This window comes from Balaenoptera musculus, chromosome 2, assembly GCF_009873245.2.
Source record: "Balaenoptera musculus isolate JJ_BM4_2016_0621 chromosome 2, mBalMus1.pri.v3, whole genome shotgun sequence".
Taxonomy (NCBI): Eukaryota; Metazoa; Chordata; class Mammalia; order Artiodactyla; family Balaenopteridae; genus Balaenoptera; species Balaenoptera musculus.
Genome location: NC_045786.1, coordinates 17,443,287 through 17,470,404, shown reverse-complemented (window position 1 = coordinate 17,470,404; position 27,118 = coordinate 17,443,287).

The following is a 27,118-nucleotide window of genomic DNA, read 5'->3' as shown; positions in this document are numbered from 1 at the left end:
ATGGAGAGGAGGGGAGACCCAACAAAGCTGTGTAGAAGAATCACTAGAACTTGGTGACCAATTAGATGTGGAAGGAAAAGGAGAACCAGGGACAATGGTGACCCCATGATTTTGAGTCTGGGAGACAAGGAAAATTTCAAAAGGAGAAACTGGTGTGGGGGAAAAGTAATAAATTATAGAATCTCATTGTTGATGGGACCTTGACTAAGTTCATTAAGTCCAACCTCACATCCAGTGTTCAGATCTTCTCTATATCAATGTGCAAAGGGAAAGTTCAACCTAGGATAGGCATCTCCAATAATAGGCAAGGTCTATCTCCTCAGAAAGCATCTACTAACTTTGGAGTTTCATTTTAGATTTCTTGAGTTTGTGGTCAAGAGACACTGTTCAGATTATTGGAAATGAAGGATTTTAAATCAGTAGAGAGACCGGAGTTGGAGATAAAGATACGAAGCCAAGGAGATGAGGTGATTTTGTGACTAGTAGCGAGGAGAAACAGTTGATGGTAAGAGAAAATGATGAGGAGAGAACCATGATTGGCCTTTGGAGGACAGGGCAACAGAAAAGGAATCATAAGGCAGAAAGAGACCAAGGGAGGAAAAATTAATTGTATGTAATACAGTATCATGGAAGTTAAGGAAAGAGAGTTTCAAAAGAGGGCAAATAATGGCAAATACCGCAGAGAACAAGCAGAAAGGACAGGATCAGGAAACTCTTCCCAGATTCTTCTGGATCAGGTCTTCAGAATGTGACTTGGTTATCTTGTTAGAAGTCATTTCCTGGAATATCAGACATAATCTTGTTTAAATTTCAGGAGAACATCATATTCCAAATCCAAATATAAATGGCTTATTCATTTCAGATTGTTTGAAATTTGTGCCTGGACCAGGTTCAATCGTGTATTGTATAGCAATTGTACTGGATTGTGTATTTGTCTAGTGTATTGTATTGGAACCAATAGTATAGCTTCTTTCTTTTCAAAGATGAACATTTGAATATTGAACTCAGGGAACCCTGAGATAATACATTGTATCCAATAAGAACAATACAGAGGGTTTGAGTATCCTGTGTTATGTTTTTATTAGGATGCTTCCCCACATTATTTTATGCTATTTTAGTGGACTCCAAGGTGAAGTGGTCTGAGTTATGAATGTACTTTTGGGAGAAATGGTTCAAGTCTGTCATAGGTTGTCAGTGTGGGACCGTAAATGATTTCATTTTAATCCATACTGGACGTTTCTTCATATCATAGAAACACTGACCATGAAATTTGGCAGAAATGGCAACTGTGTTCACTGCAGGTCTAGCACTACGAAGGTAGAGGATATTACAGGTCAGACGTAAAATGTTTTATTGCTGTTCCCTGGGAAAGTTCTCTGGTACCTAAAGCTATTTTCTACAACCTGTAACCTAACCTATAAACCTGATAATCGTGGCTAAATCATTTATTTTGTTTTATGTGGATAAAGATGCTGTCGAACCACAGGCCTAATCTGACTAGGAGGTATAATTGGAGGGGTTCAGAAAAGGAAAAAAGTTCACCTAAATGACCTTGCGATAAAGCCTTGAAATTCACACATTATTTACATTTTTGTGGGGTTGAGTTAAGGTATTGGCTCACGAATAAGTTAATCTGATTAGTTATTTTTGGCAAGAAATGTTCCCCACCACGGTGGGATGTAGGATGGGGACATTTTGATGGAAAGAAAGTTTGGGAAACACCTAGGGTTTGGGATGTCGTGTGGAAGGCATGCTGTGAACACCAAGGTGAGGGTGTGAGGACCAGAGGGCAGTGAGGACACGGGGCTCCTGGAGAGACAGTGAACCCTAAAGAGAGGGGGGTGCCAGTGAGGTTAGGGAAGCACAAAGTGTGCTATTTCAATCAACATACTCATCCACTCTTTTTTTTCCTTTTAACATCTTTATTGGAGTATAATTGCTTTACAATGTTGTGTTAGTTTCTGCTTTATAACAAAGTGAATCAGCTATACATATACATATGTTCCCATATCTCTTCCCTCTTGCGTCTCCCTCCCCACCACCCTCCCCATCCCACCCCTCTAGGTGGTCACAAAGCACCGAGCTGATCTCCCTGTGCTATGCGGCTGCTTCCCACTAGCTATCTATTTTACATTTGCTAGTGTATATATGTCCATGCCACTCTCTCACTTCATCCCAGCTTACCCTTCCCCCTCCCCGTGTCCTCAAGTCCATTCTGTACGTCTGCGTCTTTATTCCTGTCCTGCCCTTAGGTTCGTCAGAACCATTTTTTTTTTTTTTGAGATTCCATATATATGTGTTAGCATATGGTATTTGTTTTTCTCTTTCTGACTTACTTCACTCTGTATGACAGACTCTAGGTCCATCCACCTCACTACAAATAACTCAATTTCATTTCTTTTTATAGCTGAGTAATATTCCATTGTATATATGTGTCACATCTTCTTTATCCATGCATCTGTCACTGGACACTTAGGTTGCTTCCTTGTCCTGGCTATTGTAAATAGTGCTGACAAACACTCATCCACCCTTTAATTTTCCTCTTTCACTCAACTGAATAGGTTTGTCTCTAGTGTTAAGAAAGGTTGCTAAGAATAAGCTTTTCTGAACCTACGGAACACAATGGTGAGGGCAAGCTTTGGGAGAAGCCAGATCGGGATTCAAATCCAATCTCCATCACTTTTAAGTTGTAAAATTTGGGAACGGTGCTCTGTTTGAGTTTCTTTCATCTGTTAAATTGACGTACCTTCTTTGGAATGTTGTTACAGGAGTTCAGTGCAATAGCAGGTATTAAATACAACCATCCCGTGTCATGCGAGATGCTGATTGATGCTCTTCTCTTCCTCTGGACCAGAGGTGAGGTGGGCTTCAGGTGCACGGGACCTGAGCTGAGACAGGGCCTGGGCTTGGTTTCATGGTCCACTGTTGCCACCTGGAAATTCTTAATCATTTTTGAAATAGGGGCTGGCGTTTCATTTGGGTTCGGATCCCACACATTACGTCTTGGTGCATTGTCCTGTCCCCCATGCACGCATGTGCACTATTTTCTCCACTTTCTAAGGAGATGAACCATGACTAGACCAGCTGCCTGTTGTGGGGAAATGAAGGAGGAGGATGAGAAAGACTCAGGAAATCCTTTTTCTGGCGTGAAAGAATTTTTAAAAAAAGGAACGAACGAAGCATAATTTCTACTAAGGTTTACTTGGTCAGTGAAAGCACTGTGGTATGTCAGGATGAATATTTAAGGATATTTCTTCTCTCTCTTTTTTTTACATTACATATTTGGAGGCTTAAAATATACATATTCACATATCCTAAAATGCAAACCAAATAATACAGCTGCCAAAGGATTTTGATATTTTAGGACACATTTGTTTCTCTTACATTTTGTTGATGTCTAAACACAGGCCTTCAAAGTGAAAATTCCCTCATCTAATTTAATTTATTCACATCTTTACATTGACTCCCTGAGCGGTTTAGAGACAGGTTGTGCTGAAGCTTTGTTTTCAACCTCTGAAAGCAAAGACAAAAACCCTGTAGAGTATTTCCACTGAAGAGACGAGACATGGGTGGTTTTCATAAACTTGGCCATTTATTGTGCTGAACCAGGGCCCAGCCTACCAGAAAACTGCTCCCTGACTGAATGAACAAATACTAGGAATCACTGTGCTTTTGCAGCCTGCAGCCCCTAACACTAGCCCAGGATCTGGGAGTCAGATGGAAGGTGGTGTGGAGTGAACTGTCAAGAAGGACCCGAGTCAAAACTAAGACTCATTAAGCACTGAACACAGCTGATGGGGCTCACAGTGGTGTTGACAGCAAACGTCCTATAAGATATAAGGAGATGCTTTGTCAGAGCCTCTCTTTGCTTTCTCTCTGGAGAAAATTTCAAAGGCCTTGGATAGGCAGAAAAAGGCATCAAGATAAGGGTGAGCCCGGGAGCCTCTTCAGCTCGGCCGCTGTCCTGGCAGCTCTGTGACATTACTTCCTGTCAAAGACCCAGAGGGGCTGGGATGGAAGAAGCAAGAAAAATGGTTTTTTTCCCTGGCCCACCACCCCTGACCAAGGCTCATCACCTGTAAAATGGAGCTCTGTGTAATTTTCCTCTAGATTTCTGACCAGGCTAAGGATGGAAATGCCAACCTTACCATGTGAAAGCTTAGTCACTGGACACTGTCTCCTAACTTAAAGCAAAATGACCAAAGACAGCACCATGAATCTCTTTCCCATGGTTCAAATTTTTTTGAGCATGGCATCATAAGCCAAGGAAGTTTGGATGAGCATCTAAAAGTTGAATTAAATGAGTGAGTGGACATGAAAGGACTTTGCAAAGTATAAAGTGCCATTTAATTGCCTGGTGTTATTATTATTAATTAAAATCAATTCGATTTCTATTTGAAGCTTGTGTCCTTTTCTGAGAAATATGCAAATTGTTCTTAGACGTAGTACTTAATTGGAGGATAAGAGTAGTTTTTATCAGGGAAGGAAAACAAACTGGGACCTACTGAGAAAGAGGGAACCAAGATTACTGTGAAATACAGAAAATAATGGTGATGGTTAAAGTCAGTTCTCTGAAACTAAAAAACCAAATGTTCATTCCTAACTTTAAAAAGGGGGGGAAAGTTTTGCATTGGAATGCTGACAAAACCAACAGGAGGCTATCAACTGGTTTGGGAAACGGAGAGAAAAGTTAGTACCGTGTTACTAGGCAACAGATTCCCAAGCTGAGTTCTCTTCCTTTCTTGAAGGACTGGTGCAATGTTTTAGTTCTGAAAATACTAACTATTTATTTACTTCTTCATTGTGAATTAGAAGGGTTATTCTCAGAACAAGACTGGCAAAGCCAGAAAGAGACCAAATGCAGGCAATTAGAATATGATTAGGAAGGCAACATTGGGTACAGAATAAGGCATTTGCTATGCGGGGTGAAATAATGGCTACTCTGACCAAAAAAAAGTTTTATATGACCAAGATGATTCCTAATTAGAGCTTCAAGTCTAAGGGAATTATTGTTGCCCAATAAAAATTTATTGCAAAAGATAAGATGACTGACAGAAGACAAATGGCCGAGTGGCTGACAGCAAAGAAAGTGAAGAGTTGTTGTTTGGAGAAGGATCCGGATGTGTGTTCCAGGGTCAAGTCCCCCAGGGGGCTGTCCCTTGTAGGTCATCGCTTCACAAACACACAAGATTGGTCGCTGCCAATTCTCAGGTGTGGACTCTGACCCCGCAGTGAAGGGGCTCCGAGGGGACGGATAAGGCACAGTCTGACGGTTTGCTAACCGGGAGATGGAATCTGTGGTCTCAGAGATGAAAGCCCCTCCGAGTCTCCCTCACAACAGAGCCACTCCATCAGCTTTCCTAATATGGACTCAGACTTCAAGCTAGAGGGAGGGAAGGAAAACACTCTTGGCGCTTGAGAAAAAGGGGAGGATTTGATTAATGCACAGATAGGGAGTGAACCCTTTCTCAGGAAAAAGAATCTTTGATCAATGGTATGAAGAAGCATCTTTCAAAGCCCGCTCCGATTCCAGCCACTTGAGAAGGAACAAAAAGAAACTGATTCAGAGCCCAGCTGTCGTTATTAAAACCAAAACCAAAACAAGAAAAGAGAGACTGCAAAATATCATCTCAAATGGATTACCTGAGACACCCACGAATGATGTTTCTCATCAGAATTCCCCTCAAAATTGAAGGGGGAATGTTTGGGCCACTGTGTTGGAATACATACGGGTCTTCTGGGAGAGCTAAGGGGGATTTAGTTATTGGTCTTTTTCCTACAGAACAGGGCCTGTGTCTGTGTAGGTAGACACCTTCTGAAAAGAGCAAGTTGACCTATCAAGTAATAGGAAGGAGTCTAACTTCAATCAGTTGCCTACTGTGTGTGGGACCCCCTCACGTGGGTTCTCTGGTTTAAACGATACTTTTCTTCAGAGCATTCATACTGTATGAAATTGCTGACAGAAAATACGGATCCTCTGTGCTTACATTAGCAACTGATAGGCAGATGCTTTAGAGAGAGCGAGTAACCATTACATCTCCTGTGCTCCACGTGTGAGTTTCTCCAAATGGATCATGTTGAACTCAAATGTTAGTTTTTGATGTCAGCTTTTTCTAGAAACCTGCTTTGCTTCTTAATTATTTTCTTTTTTTTTTTAACATCTTTATTGGAGTATAATTGTTTTACAATGTTGTGTTAGTTTCTGCTGTATAAAAAAGTGAGTCAGCTATATGTATACGTATATCCCCATATCCCCTCCCTCTTGCGTTCCCTCCCTCCCACCTTCCCTATCCCACCCCTCTAGGTGGTCAAGAAACACCGAGTTGACCTCCCCATGAGATGCAGCAGCTTCCCACTAGCTATTTTACATTTGGTAGTGTATATATGTCAATGCTACTCTCACTTCGTCACAGCTTACCCTTCCCACTCCCCGTGTCTTCAAGTCCATTCTCTACGTCTGCGTCTTTATTCCTGTCCTGTCCCTAGGTTCATCAGAACCACTTTTTTTTTTTAGATTCCATATATATGTGTTAGCATACAGTATTTGTTTTTCTCTTTCTAACTTACTTCACTCGGTATGACAGATTCTAGGTCCGTCCAACTCACTACAAATAACCCAATTTTGTTTCTTTTTATGGCAGAGTAATATTCCATTGTATATATGTGCTACATCTTCTTTATCCATTCATTTGTCGATGGACACTTAGGTTGCTTCCATGTCCTGGCTATTGTAGATAGAGCTGCAGTGAGCATTGTGGTACATGACTCTTTTTGAATTATGGTTTTCTCAGGGTATAGGCCCAGTAGTGGGATTGCTGGGTCATATGGTAATTCTATTTTTTAGTTTTTTAAGGAACCTCCATACTATTCTCCATAGTGGCTGTATCAATTTACATTCCCACCAACAGTACAAGAAAGTTCCCTTTTCTTCACACCCTCTCCAGCATTTATTGTTTGTAGATTTTTTGATGATGGCCATTCTGACTGGTGTGAGGTGATACCTCATTGTGGTTTTGATTTGCATTTCTATAATGATTAGTAATGTTGAGCATCCTTTCATGTGTTTGTTGGCCATCTGTATATCTTCTTTGGAGAAATGTCTATTTAGGTCTTCAGCCCATTTTTGGATTGGGTTGCTTGTTTTTTTGATATTGAGCTTCATGGGCTGCTTGTATATTTGGGAGATTAATCCTTTGTCAGTTGCTTTGTTTGTAAATATTTTCTCCCATTCTGAGCGTTGTCTTTTCGTATTGTTTATAGTTTCCTTTGCTGTGCAAAAGCTTTGAAGTTTCATTAGGTCCCATTTGTTTATTTTTGTTTTTATTTCCATTTCTCTAGGAGGTGGGTCAAAAAGGATCTTGCTGTGATTTATGTCATAGAGTGTTCTGCCTATGTTTTCCTCTAAGAGTTTGATGGTGTCTGGCCTTACATTTAGGTCTTTAATCCATTTTGAGTTTATTTTTGTGTATGGTGTTAGGGAGTGTTCTAATTTCATGCTTTTACATGTAGCTGTCCAGTTTTCCCAGCACCACTTATTGAAGACACTGTCTTTTCAACATTGCCTCCTTTGTCGTAGATTAGTTGACCATATGTGTGTGGGTTTATCTCTGGGCTTTCTATCCTGTTCCATTGATCTCTATTTCTGTTTTAGTGCCAGTACCATACTGTCTTGATTACTGTAGCTTTGTAGTATAGTCTGAAGTCAGGGAGCCTGATTCCTCCAGCTCCATTTTTCTTTCTCAAAATTGCTTTGGCTATTCGGGGTCTTTTGTGTTTCCATACAAATTGTGAAATTTTTTGTTCTAGTTCTGTGGAAAATGCCAGTGGTAGTTTGATAGGGATTGCACTGGATCTGTAGGTTACTTTGGGTAGTATAGTCATTTTCACAATGTTGATTCTTCCAATCCAAGAACATGGCATATCTCTCCATCTGTTTGTATCATCTTTAATTTCTTTCATCAGTGTCTTATAGTTTTCTGCATACAGGTCTTTTATCTCCTTAGGTAGGTTTATTCCTAGGTATTTTATTCTTTTTGTTTCAATGATAAATGGCAGTGTTTCCTTAATTCCTTTTTCAGATTTTTCATCATTAGTGTATAGGAATGCAAGAGATTTTTGTGCATTAATTTTGTACCCTGCTACTTTACCAAATTCATTGATTAGCTCTAGTAGTTTTCTGGTAGCACCTTTAGGATTCTCTATGTATAGTGTCATGTCATCTGCAAACAGTGAAAATTTTACTTCTTTTCTGATTTGGATTCCTTTTATTTCTTTTTCTTCTCGGTTACTGTGGCTAAAACTTCCAAAACTAAGTTGAATAATAGTGGTGAGAGTGGACAACCTTGTCTTTTTCCTGATCTTAGAGGAAATGTTTTCAGTTTTTCACCACTGAGAATGATGTTGGCTGTGGGTTTGTCATATATGGCCTTTATTATGTTGAGGAACCGCCCTGGCGGGTGAGCAGACAAGCCTCTCGGGCTGGTGATTGCTGGTCAGCACCGATCCTCTGTGTGGGCATCTCTCCACTTTGCCCTCTGCACCCCTGTTGCTGCGCTCTCCTCTGTGGCTCTGAAGCTTCCCCCCCCACCATCCCCCGTTTCCACAAGTGAAGGGGCTTCCTAGTGTGTGGAAACTTTTCCTCCTTCACAGCTCCCTCCCAGGGGTGCAGGTCCTGTCCCTATTCTTTTGTCTTTGTTTTTCTTTTTTGTTTTGCCCTACCCAGGTACGTGGGGAGTTTCTTGCCTTTGGGGAAGTCTGAGGTCTTCTGCTAGCGTTCAGTAGGTGTTCTGTAGGAGTCATTCCACTTGTAGATGTATTTTTGATGTATTTGTTGGGAGGAAGGTGATCTCCATGTTTTCCTCCTCTGCCATCTTGAAGGTCCACATCCCTATTTTTTTCAGTTTAACAGCCAAGCATGAATTTAAAGGTTTTGGATATTTGACTCTGTTGTTCCAATCATCTCTATGAAGTATTACACGTACATGCAGTTTTTTAAAAAAAAAGCTATTTGTGGTTTGTCTTCAGAAGATGTAAAAGCATAAATCCAGGAACGTAGATACCTTCTTTCTGTGGGCCTAGGTGGATCATCCCTGTCTACCTGCTAGAATGTTCCTGATTGCTACTTTTCTCTCACTCTTTTGTCTTTATTAAAGCTGATTGATCTATTACTGCTACTTGCAAAATGTTTAACGAGTTTCAGAGTTCTCCCGCAAAACTGCACAATATTTGTAAAGTCTGCTCTGTGTACCATTCAGAAGAAGGAACTGTTTCTGCCTTTCTACATACCTGTCCCGTGAAATAAATCTGAGTCTTAACCAGCAGAACTGTAACACTGGGGGGCTGGCTGTGATCAGGACTCTGCCATCCATAATTGTCTGTTGCCACTTGTCCTGCAAGGTGGTTGATCTGCGGGGTGTCTTAGGCTGAGCTCCAATACTTGGGGGGCTGTGGCTGCAGTGATGCTTCGATCCCAGCTGCCAGTCAAAGCAAGCTGCAGGGAGTGAGCACGAAGGGCAAGGGCTGCGTGTAGCTGATGAGTGTCCTGTGAGCCCACCCCAGGGGCAGGCTCCTCAGCTGGTCCAAAAGAGCCCTGTGGTTCACAGACCTGCTTTGGCCAGATGTCAAGTCCAGGTTTTCCACAAGGTAGGATGGGCTGCTCTAGGGCTGCGTTCTGTTGGCTTTGAGGTGTGATCCTGGGTCCGTGATGATCAGCACTTCCCCAAGGATCTCTGGTTGTCTTCATCTGGTTTTCCACTCTGCCTCCTGGGGCCTGGCCTGTCAGTGCACTGCTGAGAGGGCATAAATCAGGGCTGCTCTCTGGTCTTTATCTCCAATGAGGATCTCCACTGCGGGAAGGGCCCCTGGTTGATAACCAAAGGTATCGATCGGGGCCTGCTGGAGTCTGGGCCTGATGCTTATGCTGAAATGGAGTTTGCCATTATGTGTGGAGCTAAATAGTTCATTTCCTGCTGTGGGACAGAAGGAAATCACTCAAAGAAGGCTTTGGAATTGACGATCCCAATAGCTGAGAAGCTATGAAAGAAAAAAAAAATTAAGTTTTTCAGAATTGATTGCAATATTTCAAAAGATATTCTTTATCTCTGCCCAAAAGCAAACTTTCCATTTGGACTTGTCAGAGTCAGCTTTTAGCGAGACCTATTTTTATGGTTCTTTTTGATTAATGGAAAGGAGCCGTTTTCTCTTCCTTCACTGTAATAGAAATCAAGCCGTCGGAGGGTGCCCTTCAAAATAGAAATCAAGAGATGATTTGAACAGAATATTAATACTGCTCTTTTAAACTCCTGTTTTCGTATTCTGGTTTAATAAACTAAAGTTTCAGCCAATCTCTCCTCTAAAAGGCAATCTACATTTTGTGAAAATATGAGTGTTTCCGACAGAACTTGATCACAATCTTTCATACATTCTTTCCTATTTACAGATAGCAGTGAGAAGAAAGGCTGGGACTCATTCTTTTGTGCTTGAATAGGCCAGACAGAACATGTGATTAGATGAATTTGGGCATCTCAATCATTTTATTGTAGCTATTGTTATTGTTCAGAATTCATGGGGCATAATTTTTAATTCAAGAAGACGGAGTGGATTTCTCTCTTGGAAAAAAAATGATTTCTCAGTTTCCAGCAATAAGGCTCTTTCGAATCAGGCCATGAGCTAACTGACAACACAATGGAGTGTACTTTACTATGCATTGCTTTAATTTCACCCCAACCTACAACCCGTCTTAAAACTTTTGCCAATGATGATGTTTCCAGAAGCTCTGAGGCCCCCTCGGAATCTTCAGGAGGCATCAGGATTATTTTAATGGATCTGCCTTAAAATCTCTTTTATCTGAGCATCCTGAGTTTTTTCTGCCACCAAATCTGCATCAGCCTAGTTCACTGAAACAGTATCTCTCAACCTTTTCTCATTAGTATCCTCCTACACTACCCTGCCAAGTTTTTTTAGACATTTTTTTCCCCAATTGCTCCTTTTCCCCATGAAATTTTAATGCCTCAAATATGCTGTATATCTGTTTATGTACTGTGGACCGCCATATGACCATAAACCATTGTAAAAGCTGAGATTCTTTTGCCTCCCAAGAATCAATTTCATCACCTTGGGCAATATCCCTGCCCCCACCCCCCCATACATGTACTGAAATATACACACAATACTACCAAGTCAATCTTACACTTTGTTTCCTTAAGGCACTGTAAGTGAAGAAAACCTGTTGAAATGGTTGGCTACTGATTGAAATGTAGTGATTATACTTAATTTATATTTGCATTACAAGATGATGGGCGTTGAGTATACACCTCTTCCTGGTAATGCTGGCACTGCGGCTGCTAGGCCATTAGGGGCAGTGGGGACATGGCTGGACTCAAACTGGACAACTAAAAATTGGTCTTGGTCTACAGGGGTGTCATCAGAATTCAGCCCAATCCACTAAGGAAGCGAAAGTGCCTTCAGCCAAGCCTAGTGAGGACACTACACATTCTTTTGTGGGGTTTTCACAGTAGCGTGGCTTCAAAGTAGCAAAGATTACCTCCCTCCCAACCTCCTCCTAATCTTTTCAACCAGGATCAGCTTCCCTTTCTCCACTTCGGTTCTACCATGTTGAGTTTGGATTTCAAAGAGGGTAAAACAGAAGAATAGGAATGACAGAGGAAAGGAGAGAAGAGAAATAGGAGGAGACATTGGGAAAGGCATTAGAAAGTGTCTGATAGGAGGGGGATGGATTATGGAAAAGTGTCTGGGAATTGTTCTAAAAACTTACAGACACTCACAGAATCTTCCCAGCAAGGCTTTGCTTACCAACATCCTCCTTTTACAATGGGGGATATAGATTAGGAAGAAAGTATTATACGTACAGGGAGGTTAAGTGACTTGCCCAAGGTTACCCAGCTAGTAACCTGCAGAGCCAGGATTTGAACCCAGACAAACGAGTCCTGAGGGCCGTGTCATCATCATGTACACCAAGAACCTGCCCAGTTTCCCAAATGGCTCCTTTTCCCTAGCCCCATCCTCTTGGAATTCTCCAGTAGCTGGTGTTATTATCTGGAACAGTGTTTTTCTTATTGTCCTTAGCAGAGTGATGTTCAGTTTTTACTGTTTCAAAGAGTTCTCCAAGGATCTGATTTAAAATGCAGATTATCATTCTCCATGCCTGAAAGAAGAAGATCCAGAGGTTCTAAGTGGATCCCAGAAAACTGTCATTCTAATAAGCACTCCCAGTGACTGTCCTTCAGCTGACCTCTGTAACTTCTTTCCTTGGGCCCGTGGTCCCACTTCACTCAGGTCAACTCCTTGTTGTGCCTGGTGCATTCTTGGGCTTCTGCCTAAGATTTCCTTCAAGGAGAGGACACCAGCTGTGACAAGCCAGAAAAACCACTTGTCTCACTGGTTATATACCTGGAGGTCACAGTGCTTTTTTAGGACATTATGACAAATTATTTTTGATTAGTAAGTTACCAACCTTAAGTACAGAAATTAAGTATAATGTATATATTTTATTGGTATTATCCTATTTGCATCCTGCCATACTGGGCTAATTATTAAAATCCATATAATACAATAATGTGTTAAAAGTGAGGAATTCATTCTAAAGAGAAAAATTGGTTAGAAAAACAAGATAAAAATGGGATGCATTTCCATACAATATATGCTGTGCAATCCAATATGCTTGCTAGATCTGAACAAATTGGCCAGTGAACTTTGCAGCAGCTAAAGCAAAGAAGGAAAGTTATCAGTGTTATTCTTTGTAATAAGCCACTTTCCCAGGAGAACAACCATTCCTACTATCAAGACCCCAGAGAAATCACTGCCCACTGTCAAATAGCAGCGTGTGAGGTTCTGGGTGGCATCTTCTCAGTAAACCCAATTGTGAAGTTCATCTCCCATTTCTACACTTCCCTTTGTGTAGTTTGATGGAATTGCAGCAAAGCCAATTCAGTAGACATAATCTAGCCATGGGCCAAAATGAGGGAGTCAGGCACTCTGTTCTCCAATGATCAAGGATACATTTGAAAGCAGCTAGAACTTAGGGTAAGTTGCCAAATTATGGCCTGTGGGTCAAATGTGAATTTTTTTCTTTTTATATTTATAAGTAGTTGAAAAAAAAGATTTTATGACATGAAAATTTTATAAAATTCCAATTTCAGTATCAGTAATTAAAACTTTATTGGAACACATAATATTCATTTATTCATGTATTTTTTATGCCTGCTTTTGTGCTACAACAGCAGTTACACAGTTGGGGCAGAGCATGTTGCTCATAAAGTCTGAAATATTTACTAGCTGGGCCTTCACTGGGAAAGCTTGCTCCTGCTTTAGATTATGCAGAAGGGGTTGGACTGCCTCTCCTTCAGTCTTGTTTTTCTTGCTCAGTTTTGCTCACTGCAGAGAGACAAGGAGTGAAAAGCTATAGTCCCTGGTGAGTAAGTAGAGGGTGTGTGTGCTCTTTTCCTCCTATTAAGGTAAGACAGGTACTTTTAAACAGTCAGTTGAACTGGGAGGAGAGACATCCCCCCTTCTCTGAAACTTGAAAAGCTGAATGGAGGCGTGTGACGTGTTCGTAAGACACAACCACAATCATGAGCACACATGTACATGGGAAAAGAAACAAGCTGTTGAATCAGCAGGGTCCACTGTTACTGAGTCTCCCTGACTATTTGCTATTTGTTCATCCACGTTGTCATCGGCCAACATACTCTAACAGCCATGTGGGGAGCTACCATCAAGGCTTTTAAAAAGATACATGTGAGGAAACCTACTTGACAATCATTAACTTCAACTTTTTCCTAGTAATTTTTTCTGTCTAACTTTATTGAATGCTACTTGTGGAATATTTTGGCCCAGCTTCTGGAGCGCTATTATTTTAAGGAAACAGTTTGAGAATGGCTAGTTTAAAACAGAAGTGGACTCTTAACTCCTTTATTGCAAAGACTGGCGTCTGAAATTTTCCGGACAGAGAACCTCGAAGTGATGCCATTATCAACAAACGACTATATAATTGTATCACGATAATGATTCTTATACAGTCTGGGTGCCTGGATATGTATGTTCTTACAAGTTCAAACCATGAACATCACTGACAAGCCTGTTTGGGGTTCTTTAGAGTAAGCATATGCCAGTCCCCTGGGCATGAGTCAGTGTGGTAACAAAATTCTTAGGATGCCTTTTTTTAATATTGTAGATTAGAAAAGTTGGGTAGGGCATTTGCTCCCTAATCAGGTTTCAGGGGTGAGGAGAAGGCTGTCCTGGTTCCAGCTGTCAATCTGTGTCTAGAAATGTCACCAATGGTTTGTAGCCCGGAAGTGCTTGACTTGTGGACCCCTGGCGCTAATTGGATCCACGGATTTCTATAAAATCCCCACCTGTCATCAGCTCAGCAGTAGGTATGATACCGAAGCTCTAATGAACCCAGGGATAACTTTAAGGAGTCTGTCTGATTTCTTTTGATTTAATTGTTGGGCCAAAATTTTGGATTTTTAGGGAGGAAACTTCTTTGATTGTCTCTTCTAACCTTTCATTAGGATCCAAGCTGTTTAAGAAGGGGGTCAGGTTTTATCCTGGAAGACACCCCATTGTTGTGAAAGGTTCTTAGAACTTAAGGACTTGTCGATCAGGTGGAGCTTGGTTAGAACCTGCAAGGAAAATGAATCTGGAATTCTTGTTAACTAGGAACCTATTTGTTTCACAACAGCAGCAGAAAAATCCATGCCAGGAAGTGGGGAGCAGGTGACCTGGGGCTCTGGGTTGCTGCTGCCTGAGTTGTTTTGCTTTGGTAGTTATTTCCCTTGGTCCTTCCATATTAGAGCAGGATTCACTTGCAAACCTATTTTATCTCGCCCTGGGAGTTCCCTGTCTCTAAAAACAGAGACTGTCTTGTCATGGGGTACCGTCCTCTGGGAGAAACACGAATACATTTGGATGGGCTCCAGCCTCCCTGGCTGTTCTTTGATACCACAAATGAGGCTACCAGTGTCCTTTTCTTAGCAGGGTACTCACAGTAGCTGTTTGTGATGAAGGGGACGTGGGCTGCTCTGACTACAGACTGTCACCACCTCCAGCTGGGCTGAAGCACTGTGGTCTTTGTCAGAATATTCTCCTTACGTCATCTACGTCAGAAAAACATGTGCTTGCATTCTTACGTTTAGCTAGATGGATAGAATGTAAAATGATTCCCTTCCCCAAACATACCCCATCAGCCACCTGAAAACCCCACAAGGACCCAAATGTTCTTTAGAAATTTGTGTTTATGGTTGAGAAGCAGCTTGCTTTTATGGTGATGGAGAACTTGGATGACAGCAGGGAGAACACGCTTGTATTGTGCTATACTGTTTGCCCAAACTAGCAATTTAATATGCTGTCTCCATCAACCAAGGTCCAATCACTATCAACCAAATGATTGTTCTTGTTCGTGGAGCCCTCGGGCCCTTGCTGTGGCTCTCATCCAGGCAAGGAAAGACTTGTTAAGTCATGCAGCCTGGTCATCTGATCCCAGTGGTGTGTCTTTCTGATGTCCGGACTTGCCTGGATTTGAATAATGCCAGCAAAGGGTCATCAGCATCTTCCCTTGGGAGATGATAATATATTCTCTTCTTGATTTGGGCATATTTTTTCATTTTGTGATTTTTTTCAATCATTCCTGAGAAGCTGGCTCTCTGCTTAGGGCTCCCTTTCTCTTCCTCTTCTGGTTGTTTTCTGAGATGTACCCGGCTAGGGGATGTGGGGCTTCTTAGACCTCTGCTTCGTAGTCATCTTTTTGCTAAACCCTGTCTGCTTTGGATTCCTTTGCTACGCCAGCTCTCCTCCCCTTCACTGTGAGGTTGCTGCATGATTGTACATTCCTTTCATTTGGTTTCAGCCCCTTCACTCTGTGTGCTGTTGATGGGTTGGTGCGAGAGAACGGGAGCGTGGGAAGAGAGATGTGTGGGGACCAGGGGCACCCCTCACTAAGGACACGTTGAGCCAATTGTTGGCTCAGGGCTGATTTGGAGTCAGAGATGCCAAAGTGGAGAAAAGACTGGAGATGCTGGTTTTCCAAGATCTGAGATGGAAACTGTGAAACTGAACAACAGGCTCTTACAGTCCCACCACCTGACATTTTTTTGGATCAAATTGCTGGCCGGGATGTTCAGCAATTGAACTAGTTTCCTTCCAGGCCACTGTCTCTTATCTTTGTTCTCTGTTCTCCCTATGACTGTACTTCCTTCCTGTAACCACAGATGATGATATTAGGGGTGGAGGAGATCCTTGAGATCCTCCCGTGCAGCCCCCTTCAGTTAGATATGAAGATGTAAGCCTCACAGAGGCAATGACTTCTTCAAGGTCACACAGCAAGCTGGTGGAGGAGCCGGGACCAGCAGCCCAGATCCTGAATCCCAGGCCAAAGCTGTCTTGTCTAATGGATCACTGATTCAACCTGTGGAATTCAGAAAAGTTAACTTCTGCTGAAGCAGCTGCCTCCGAGGGTGCTCAGAACGTAACGGTGTGCGTCCGTTTGCCAGACAGAAATGGCAAGGAAAAGAACTCACAGCACTGAGAGAAGAAATGTCGGATAAACCTTCAATTATTCTTCTGTAGGAAAACTGAAATGAACATAGCACGTGATACCAAATTAAGTGATTTGACTTGGAAGCTACCGTCATTCACGTCTTCTGGGTTTTCTCCCCTTCAAAAAATAAGGTATTTTCTCTCTTTTTAAGCAATAAAGAGTGGTCTAGGCATTATTTAATCATCCAAACTTTCTTTACCTACAATTCTTGAACCAGGTGGTACATAATTGGATAATTATAATTTGGAATCTGGAATAAAGTCTTTTAAGTAGATCCTATGGTAGGCAGCAACATGTATGACTAATAATAAGGTGACATCCCCTGGTTGTAAATTCGTTTGCCTCTGATACTGTTTATAATTTGCCCTTGAGCTGTCCTGTGGTCTGTTACCCAGTCATCGTTTTTTTTTCCACTGGCACGTGCATGTGAGAATGGGCTGTTGAAAATGTGCTGTTCCCTACATGGAGACACCTCTCAACCATAAACGAGCTTTTCTAGGGTGTTAATTCTATAATTTCCTGATTCCTAACCCTAAAATGTTACCCATTAATGGCAGCATCTCAAAATAAAGGTGAGAAAAGATACTTATCTTCTGTTTTGGTTCTGAATACTTGAAACTAAGAACCTAATCTATTTCTCATGTTATAAAATGTAAGAAAGAAAGAAAAAATCAACTGAAAGTTTCTCCAAAGATCTTTGTGGCTTAATACTCTAGCTTTGTTCCCTGTAATATAAAAATACTGTTTCTAAAGTGACTGAAAGTTGTCAAATGTCTTCTGCCTAAGACATCAAAGAACTGTAAAGCAGATCGAATCAAGCATCCAGACAAGAGATGTTCTAGTTGTGAGGGCGGTGGTGGTGAAGAAATGTTGGGCTAACGAGGGGATTTCACCCGAGATGAGGAAGTTCTTTCTAGAGGCTTCGCAGGATTAGATGTCAGCAGGTATGTGTGTCACTTTTGCCTTTCGTGTGTCTCAAGGCCTGAACAGCTATATGTGTCCTTGTGTACACTAGATAGTTACACCCTTCCTTTGGAAGCCATCTTTGGTTGGACTCATATCCTTGTCACTGAGCGTAGCCTCTGTAAGTACTTGTAGGTGTGTGGACAGTGCCCGTCGTCTCCCTCCAGGGCACACACCTTGTACATCCTCCTCAATGTAGTGGTACAGGGTTTTATTAAACAAAGATGTATAGCATGATAAATCTGTGAACTGGGTATAGAAACTAAGAACCTTGGCAAGTGGTCTCAGTCTTTTAAATTATTATCTATTTATTTATTTATTTATTTGGCTGTGTTGGGTCTTCGTTTCTGTGCGAGGGCTTCCTCCAGCTGCGGCAAGCGGGGGCCACTCTTCATCGCGGTACGCAGGCCTCTCACCATCGCGGCCCCTCCTGCTGCGGAGCACGGGCTCCAGACGCGCAGGCTCAGTAGTTGTGGCTCACGGGCCTAGTTGCTCCGCGGCATGTGGGATCTTCCCAGACCAGGGCTCGAACCTGTGTTCCCTGCATTAGCAGGCAGATTCTCAACCACTGCGCCACCAGGGAAGCCCCCGGTCTCAGTCTTTTAAAAGTCCGTCTCACTCAGGCTCTCTGTTCTTTGGGTGTTTTCCTTCCTATTTTGGGTCTTTCTATTTTTACCAAGCATGGTGTTTCTGGTTTTGCAGGTACCCGCGCTGGGAAGACAGCAGCTCAGCCCTTGAGAGGCTCCCCTTGAAAAGACACCCAGATTCCCAGGCCTCACAAGGTACATCTTACACTTTCTCACTCTTGTCGTCCCCGAGCAACTCTGATAACACTCCCACTTCACCCCTCTTCACCTGAAGCACCAAGACGCTACTTTCGTGCCTTGACCAATCCCATTTACTGAGAGCTAATCTGATTCCCAGCCTAGGTGACTCTGTGGACGGTGGTTTGAGGAATGCTTCCTCCCTCACAGTGGTGGAAACACCCTCACCTGGGAACTGCCCTGATGAGAAGCCCAGAGACTCAGGCAAGGCTCCACCCATGGGGGCCTACCAGCCGTCTCATGCCGCTGGGCCAGGCACACCTATTGGAAAGATAGACTCAGTAGAGTCCTTGAAATTAGCTTCCAGTGATTTTCGTTTTTCTTTTTCTTTTTCTTTTTTTCCAGTTTTGCTTATTTATCTTTTTAGGTTTTTTTTTAATTTAATTTTTATTTTATATGAGAGTATAGTTGATTTGCAATGTTGTGTTGGTTTCAGGTGTACAACAAAGTGATTCAGTTATACATATACATATATCCATCCTTTTCCAGATTCTTTTCCAATATAGTTTATTACATAAATTTCCCTGTGCTATACAGTAGGTCCTTGTTTATTGTCTATTTTATGTATACTAGTGTGTATATGTTAATTCCAAACTCCTAATTTATCCCTCCCCCCACCTTTCCCCTTTGATAACCATAAGTTTGTTTTTGAAGCCTGGGAGTCTGTTTTGTAAATAGGTTCACTTGTATCATTCTTTTCTTAGATTCCGCATGTAAGTGATATCATATGATATTTGTCTTTGTCTGTCTGACTTACTTAGTATGACAAAGCCTCCAACGATTTTCATTCTCAGACTGAGAGGACAGACCCAAAACCTCCTCTTCCCCAAGGTATTAGGATCATATCCAAAATATGTGTACTCAGCACCACCCCATACGATCTGCTCCTCATCCTTCTGAATTTCCTTCTGGAAAGGTTCCATCAAAAAAGGATGTGCCAGCACAGTTGTGCGCAAAGAATGCATCCAGGTGATGTCGCATGCGCTTTTGGGGACTGAGGCAGGAACAGACACTGACACGTGGCATTTAACTCTTGGGAAAGATGATGATGAATATTTCCATGTCCGTTTCTGGAGATAATTCTTCATTGCTTCTTGTTACCTGTAGAATAAACTATAAACTCCTTTCCGAGAGTCATATACGTCTCTTTATGACTTTCCTACTCCTAAAGCCTTGTTCTTTGACATTGCCCTCCCCCCATTCTATGTTACAGATGTATAGAACAATCAACATTTATTCATTCAATGAGTATCCACTGATGGCATACAATAAGGCAGGTCTGTGCTACAACTGGGGCAAAGCAGTGGACAAATGGGACCCATTGGTCCGTTCTCTCTAGAGCAGGCACATCCCTTCTGGATACTATGTTACCTGCTCACCCTTCTCTGACAGACTCACACACGTCCTAGTGATTTCTCTTATGATGCACCTGCTCCCAGAGATTTCTCTGACCGTGAATCTTAGGTTTCCTTCCTTTGCGCTACTCCACCATGGAAGGCATACCTCTGCCATAGCAACGGTCACTCTTATTTTAGCCAATTGTTTACCCCTGTGACCTGCTTTCTCTACCCCTTCCTTCTGTTCAACACTCCACTCATGTTCAAGTTTCTTTGCAATTTTAAAGCAGGATCTATGTCTTATTCACATTTATTCCTTAGGGCCTTGTACAGCATCTGACATGTAAGTGATATCATATGATATATACTAAACATTCAATAAATATGTTGTAGAATCACTAAATGATTAACTGACTGAGGCTACTCTGATTTGGGGTTACCCAATGTACAGAGGCATAGATTGATATAACTGTAGGCATGAGAGAATTTTGTAAGACCATTTCTAACCCTCCACATCACAGATGAGGCATTTCTTAGTTGAATCACAGGAAGCAATACAAATACCAAATACCCAGTGTTTGGAGCTGCAGAAAATCTGTGAACAGAAATAATAATAACTGAAGTCGGAGGACATACTTCTGTTCAGCATTTAGTCTAAGTGCTGGTCAGTAAACAGGTAGGAGTTTGTGTAATGATAGGTTATGTTGAAGTCTATTCTACTTTGTTGAGCTCAAACTTCAGAGTCAAGGACCATAAGACACTTACTCAACTGCGAGCTCAATGATGAATCATGAGTTACCTCATCTGCCATCTTGCAGCCTTGTTCAATGAACGACTCCAAGGTGGGGGGAGAAGAATCGTTCAAGGTTAGGGTAGAATGCCTGGGATGGATTTAAGTGGAGAGGGGAGGGATGGAAATGGTTTTTATTAGGTGAATGGAGGTGAGACTTGAGTCTGGTTTCCGGAGGAGCTATTCTGGTCAGAGCTGTGAGGCAGGAAGGAAAGGGAGGAGTTTGCTCCTCTAGAGGAAATTAATTTTTTTTAATCCTCTGATGTAGCCTCTCTTTTCATTATCTCTTGCTTTTCCTTTTCTTTTCTCCTTGTGTTTCTCCCATAGAAATTGCTGTTTCTCTTTGGCCACAGTTCAGTTCTTTAAAATGCAGCCACCTGTGTGTGTTGAGGAGCATATGCTTTTCATCTTCTTGTAAGTTGCACTTAGAGTTGGTTAAGTTCTACCATAGTGGAATCTGCCCAAGAAAATGTCCAACAACTTGTGGAATGTGATTTGATAAAGGCAATTCTTTTATTTTTTAATTGAAGTATAGTTGATGTATAATATGATATAAATTACAGGTGTACAATACAGTGATTCACAATTTTTAAAGGTTATACTCCATTTATAGTTATTATAAAATACTGGCTGTATTCCCTGTGTCGTACAATATATCCTTGTAGCTTATTTTAAACCTAATAGTTTGTACCTGTTAATCCCCTAACCCTATATTGCCCCTCCCCTCTTCCCTCGCCCCAGAGGTAACCACTAGTTTGTTCTCTATGTCTGTGAGTCTGTTTCTTTTTTGTTATATTCACTAGTTTCTTGTATTCTTTAGATTCTACATATAAGTGATATCATACAGTATTTGTCTTTCTTTGTCTGAATTATTTCACTTAGCATAATGCCCTCCAAGTCCATCCATGTTGCTGCAAATGGCAAAATTTTGTTCTTCTTTATTGCTGAGTAATATTCCATTGTATATATGTACCACATCTTCTTTATCCATTCATCTGTTGATGGACACTTAGGTTGCTTCCATATCTTGGCAACTGTAAATAATGCTGCTATGAACACTGGGGTGCATGTATCTTTTTGAATAAGTGGGGTTTTTTTTTCAGATATATACCTAGGAGTGGAATTGCTGGGTCATTTGGTAGTTCTATTTTTAGTTTTTTTTTTTTTTTTTTAATAATTTTATTTATTGATTGATTTATTTATTTTTGGCTGTGTTGGGTCTCTGCTGCTGCGCTCGGGCTTTCTCTAGTTGCGGCGAGCGGGGGCCACTCCTCGTCGCGGCGCGCGGGCTTCTCATTGTGGTGGCTTCTCTTGTTGCGGAGCATGGGCTCCAGGCGCATGGGCTTCAATAGTTGCGGCTCGTGGGCTCTAGAGCGCAGGATCAGTAGCTGTGGCGCACGGGCTTAACTGCTCCGCGACATGTGGGATCTTCCTGGACCAGGGCTCGAACCCGTGTCCCCTGCATTGGCAGGCGGACTCCCAACCACTGCGCCACCAGGGAAGGCCCCTATTTTTAGTTTTTTGAGAAAGCTCCATATGGTTTTCTACAGTGGCTGCACCAATTTACATTCCCAACAGCGTATGAGGATTCCCTTTTCTCTACATCCTTGCCAATGTTTTTTATTTGTGTTCTTTTTGATGATATCCATTCTGACAGGTGTGAGGTGATAACTCATAGCTGTTTTGTTTTGCATTTCCCCGAGGATTAGTGATGTTGAGCATCTTTCATGAGTGATGAGGGCAATCCTTAAGCTAAGAATTGAGTTTTCTCACTGACAATTCATGACCAGGCCAACTGGGTGTTTGAAGTATGTCCTCCACCTGGTGACTTGCTTCTCTAACTGGTGGCTAATGTCCTCATCAGGCCTTTTAGCCCATCAGCTTATAATTGTTAAAACTGGTCAAAAAAGGAAAATAAGATACCAGTTTTTTTTATGTCTAATTAAAACAAAAAACTCCCTTAACGCGTTAAGGTCTTGAACAAGGACCGTTAAAAGAAAATACCTTTCTGATATTTATAAATGCAAAACAGTGACTTTAAGTTTAGCTTTTATATCTTCAAGCAAAATTTACAAAGAAGTACTCACCATAGCCTAGACGTTCTTTCTCTGGGTTACAGAGCTTTGTAGGACTGCTCAGGGGGTGACTATACCCTTACTCTATTTTGTCGTGTGCACTTGTTTATAGCCTATATTCTTCCACAAACTTACAGGTAATGCAAATGAGGTCCTTTTGATAGATAGATGTTTACTTTTCATTACCTAGAAATTTGACAAATAAAATATTTTTAGGCTAGTATTTTTATTCCGGTAAAGTGTTTTATCCCAGTAAACATGCTTTTTCATTCATGTACAATTTTAAATGGTTTCTTTTCTCATTTTCCTGATTCTCCTTCCTTTATTGGTCAGACCAACCTATTTATTAATAAAAGATTAATAAATGCCAGGCAACCCCTGGCTCTGAGCTTCCTAGAGGAAGAGGAGGGATGGCAAGGAACTGTTCAGGAAAGCTGTCATGATTTTTTTCTCAGCATGGGAAGCTAATGTGCCCAGCAAGGAAAGCACTGTAACTCCTTTGTTTCTATATTTCCAACTTTGTGTTAATAATCATCCATTTTATCAGAAACTTCTCATTTCTTTGAAATATGCAATTTTAACAGGATTTGGTACATTCTTAAGTATCTCTACTCCATCTCCTAGCAAGTATTTTTTCCTGCAGCCATGTCAAAATTTATAATAGAGTTTGATAAAATTTTAAATATTTGATGGATTTTTAATTTTTAATATTTGAATAGCTTATATATTCCATAGTAAAATATTCAAAGCATGAAAAGGATATATATGAAAAGTAAACCTTTCCCCATTCCCTGCCTTAAGTTTCCTATTTCCAGTTCTCTTTTCCAGAAACAACCAAGATTACTCATTTCTTATGTATCCTTTGAAACATACATTTATATATGCAGAGTATTTATACTTGCCCTTCCCCCTTTGGAAGAATAGGAGTATATTACACACTGTTCTGCATTTTGTGTTCCTCACATATCTGCATATCTCAGAAAATGTTCCAGATTGGTGTTTACAGAAGTACTGTCTCATTGTATTTATAGCTGTACTTTATTCCAGTGTATGGAAATACCATAAGTTATCCAACAAATTTCCTATTGATGAACATCTAAGCTGTTTCCAATATTTTGCTATTACCCTCCACTCTGCAGTGACTATCCTTGTACATGTGTCTTTGTGCACACATGTGAAACTACTTGTAGGATAGACTATTAGATTCAAATTGCATGGTCGAAGGGAATAGAAGCACATTTCAATTTCGATAGGTGTTGCCAAATTGCCCTTCAAAGATGTTTCCCCAATTTATACTCACAATAACGTGGCTTGAGAATATGGGTTTCTCTTTAAACTGTGCACCATCTATAAAGAGAGGTAACCTGTTCAGTATTTGCCATTCCATCTTGCAATCAGCAACTAAATGAATCTACCAGACACTACATGTAATTAAGAGCCCATTACAGTTACTACTGAAATTAGTCAGTGTGATGCTCTGTATCACCTTCTGCAGCTGATTAAATGCATGGTTAACATCCGTGCCTCAACTTGCAATCCTGCAAGTGTTTAGTGGCTGCACCCAGAGCATTTGACAGCAGTGCTCATTGACGGGAGAGAGAATGTTCTGTGTGTTTTAGAAAAATAAAGGTCAATGTCTTCAGCCAGATGCTGTTTAGTTAGACAAGTATTTAAACTGTGATCTTATATCTCAAAATTCAGCACAATATTAACCATGATGGGAAGTCCAGCAAGTGTTTGCTCTCCCTGCTGAAAAATGTCTGCACGTTTGACGATGGCTCGTAATAAGATCGTTCACAGTCAACCTGAAATGATTCTGTCTGCTTTTCACATCAATAAAAATAAAAATGGTTTCAACCTCTGATTTTAGAATTAGGAATGTTAGTTTTATTATTATTATTGGTGGAATAAATATTTTATTTTATTTTATTTTGAATTTTATTTTATTTATTTATTTATTATACAACAGTTTCTTACTAGTTATCTATTTTAGACATATTAGTGTATATATGTCAATCCCAATCTCCCAATTCATCCCACCACCACCCTGCCCCTGCTTTCCCCCCTTTGTGTCCATACGTTTGTTCTCTACATCTGTGTCTCTATTTCTGCCTTGCAAACTGGTTCGTCTGTACAATTTTTCTAGATTCCACATATATGCGTTAATATACGGTATTTGTTTTTCTCTTTCTGACTTACTTCACTCTGTATGACAGTCTCTAGGTCCATCCAAGTCTCTACAAATGACCCAATTTCATTCCTTTTTATGGCTGAGTAATATTCCATTGTGTATATGTACCACAACTTCTTTATCCATTCGTCTGTTGATGGGCATTTAGGTTGCTTCTGTGACCTGGCTATTGTAAATAGTGCTGCAGTGAATATTGGGGTGCATGTGTCTTTTTGAATTATGGTTTTCTCTGGGTATATGCCCAGTAGTGGGATTGCTGGATCATATGGTAATTCTATTTTTAGTTTTTTAAGGAACCTCCATCCTGTTCTCCATAGTGGCTGTATCAATTTGCATTCGCACCAACAGTGCAAGAGAGTTCTCTTTTCTCCACACCCTCTCCAGCATTTGATTTTTGTAGATTTTCTGATGATGCCCATTCTAACTGGTGTGAGGTGATACCTCATTGTAGTTTTGATTTGCATTTCTCTAATAATTAGTGATGTTGAGCAGCTTTTCATGTGCCCCTTGGCCATCTGTATGTCTTCTTTGGAGAAATGTCTATTTAGGTCTTCTGCCCATTTTTGGATTGGGTTGTTTGTTTTTTTAATATTGAGCTGCATGAGCTCTTTATATATTTTGGAGATTAATCCTTTGTCTGTTGATTCATTTGCAAATATTTTCTCCCATTCTGAGGGTTGTCTTTTCGTCTTGTTTATAGTTTCCTTTGCTTTGCAAAAGCTTTTAAGTTTCAGTAAGTCCTATTTGTTTATTTTTGTTTTTATTTCCATTACTCTAGGAGGTGGGTCAAAAAAGATCTTGCTGTGATTTATGTCAAAGAGTGTTCTTCCGATATTTTCCTCTACGAGTTTTATAGTGTCTGGTCTTACATTTAGGTGTTTAATCCATTTTGAGTTTATTTTTGTGTGTGGTGTTAGGGAGTGTTCTAATTTCATTCTTTTACATGCAGCCATCCAGTTTTCTCAGCACCACTTATTGAACAGACTCTATTTTCTCCATTGTATATCCTTGCCACCTTTGTCATAGATTAGTTGACCATAGGTGTGTTGGTTTATCCCTGGGCTTTCTATCCTGTTCCATTGATCTATATTTCTGTTTTTGTGTCATTACCATATTGTCTTGATTACTGTAGCTTTGTAGTATAGTCTGAAGTCAGGGAGCCTGATTCCTCCAGCTCCGTTTTTTTTCCCTCAAGATTGCTTAGGCTATTCAGGGTCTTTTGTGTCTCCATACAGATTTTAAGATTTTTTTGTTCTACTTCTGTAAAAAATGCCATTGGTAGTTTGATAAGGATTGCATTGAATCTGTAGATTGCTTTCGGTAGTATAGTCATTTTCACAATATCGATTCTTCCAATCCAAGAACATGGTATATTTCTCCATCTGTTTGTGTCATCTTTGATTTCTGTCATCAGTGTCATAGTTTTCTGAGTACAGGTCTTTTACCTCCTTAGGTAGGTTTATTCCTAGGTACTTTATCTTTTTGTTGCAATGGTGAATAGGATTGTTTCCTTAATTTCTCTTTCTGATCTTTCATTGTTAGTGTATAGGAATGCAAGAGATTTCTGTGCATTAATTTTGTATCCTACAACTTTACCAAATTCAATATTTACCTCTAGTAGTTTTCTGGTGGCATCTTTAAGATTCTCTGTGTATAGTATCCTGTCATCTGCAAGCAGTGACAACTTTACTTCTTCTTTTCTGATCTGGATTCCTTTTATCTCTTTTTCTTCTCTGATTGCCATGGCTAGGACTTCCAAAACTATGTTGAATAATAGTGGTGAGAGTGGACATCCTTTTCTTTTTCCTGATCTTAGAGGAAATGCTTTCAGTTTTTCACCATTGAGAATGATGTTGGCTGTGAGTTTGTCATATATGGCCTTTATTATGTTGAGGTAGGTTCCCTCTATGCCCACTTTCTGGAGAGTTTTTATCATACATTGGTGTTGAATTTCATCAAAAGCTTTTTCTGCATCTATTGAGAGGATCATATGGTTTTTATTCTTCAGTTTGTTAATATGGTGTATCACATTGATTGATTTGCGTATATTGAAGAATCCTTGTGTCCCTGGGATAAAGCCCACTTGATCATGGTGTATGATCCTTTTAATGTGTTGTTGGATTCTGTTTGCTAGTATTTTGTTGAGGAGTTTTGCATCTATATTCATCAGTGATATTGGTCTGTAATTTTCTTTTTTTGTAGTATCTCTGTCTGGTTTTGATATCAGGGTGATGATAGCCTCGTAGAATGAGTTTGGAGTGTTCCTTCCTCTGCAATTTTTTGGAAGAGTTTGAGAAGGATGGGTGTTAGCTCTTCTCTAAATGTTTGATAGAATTCACCTGTGACGCCATCTGGTCCTGGACTTTTGTTTGTCAGAATATTT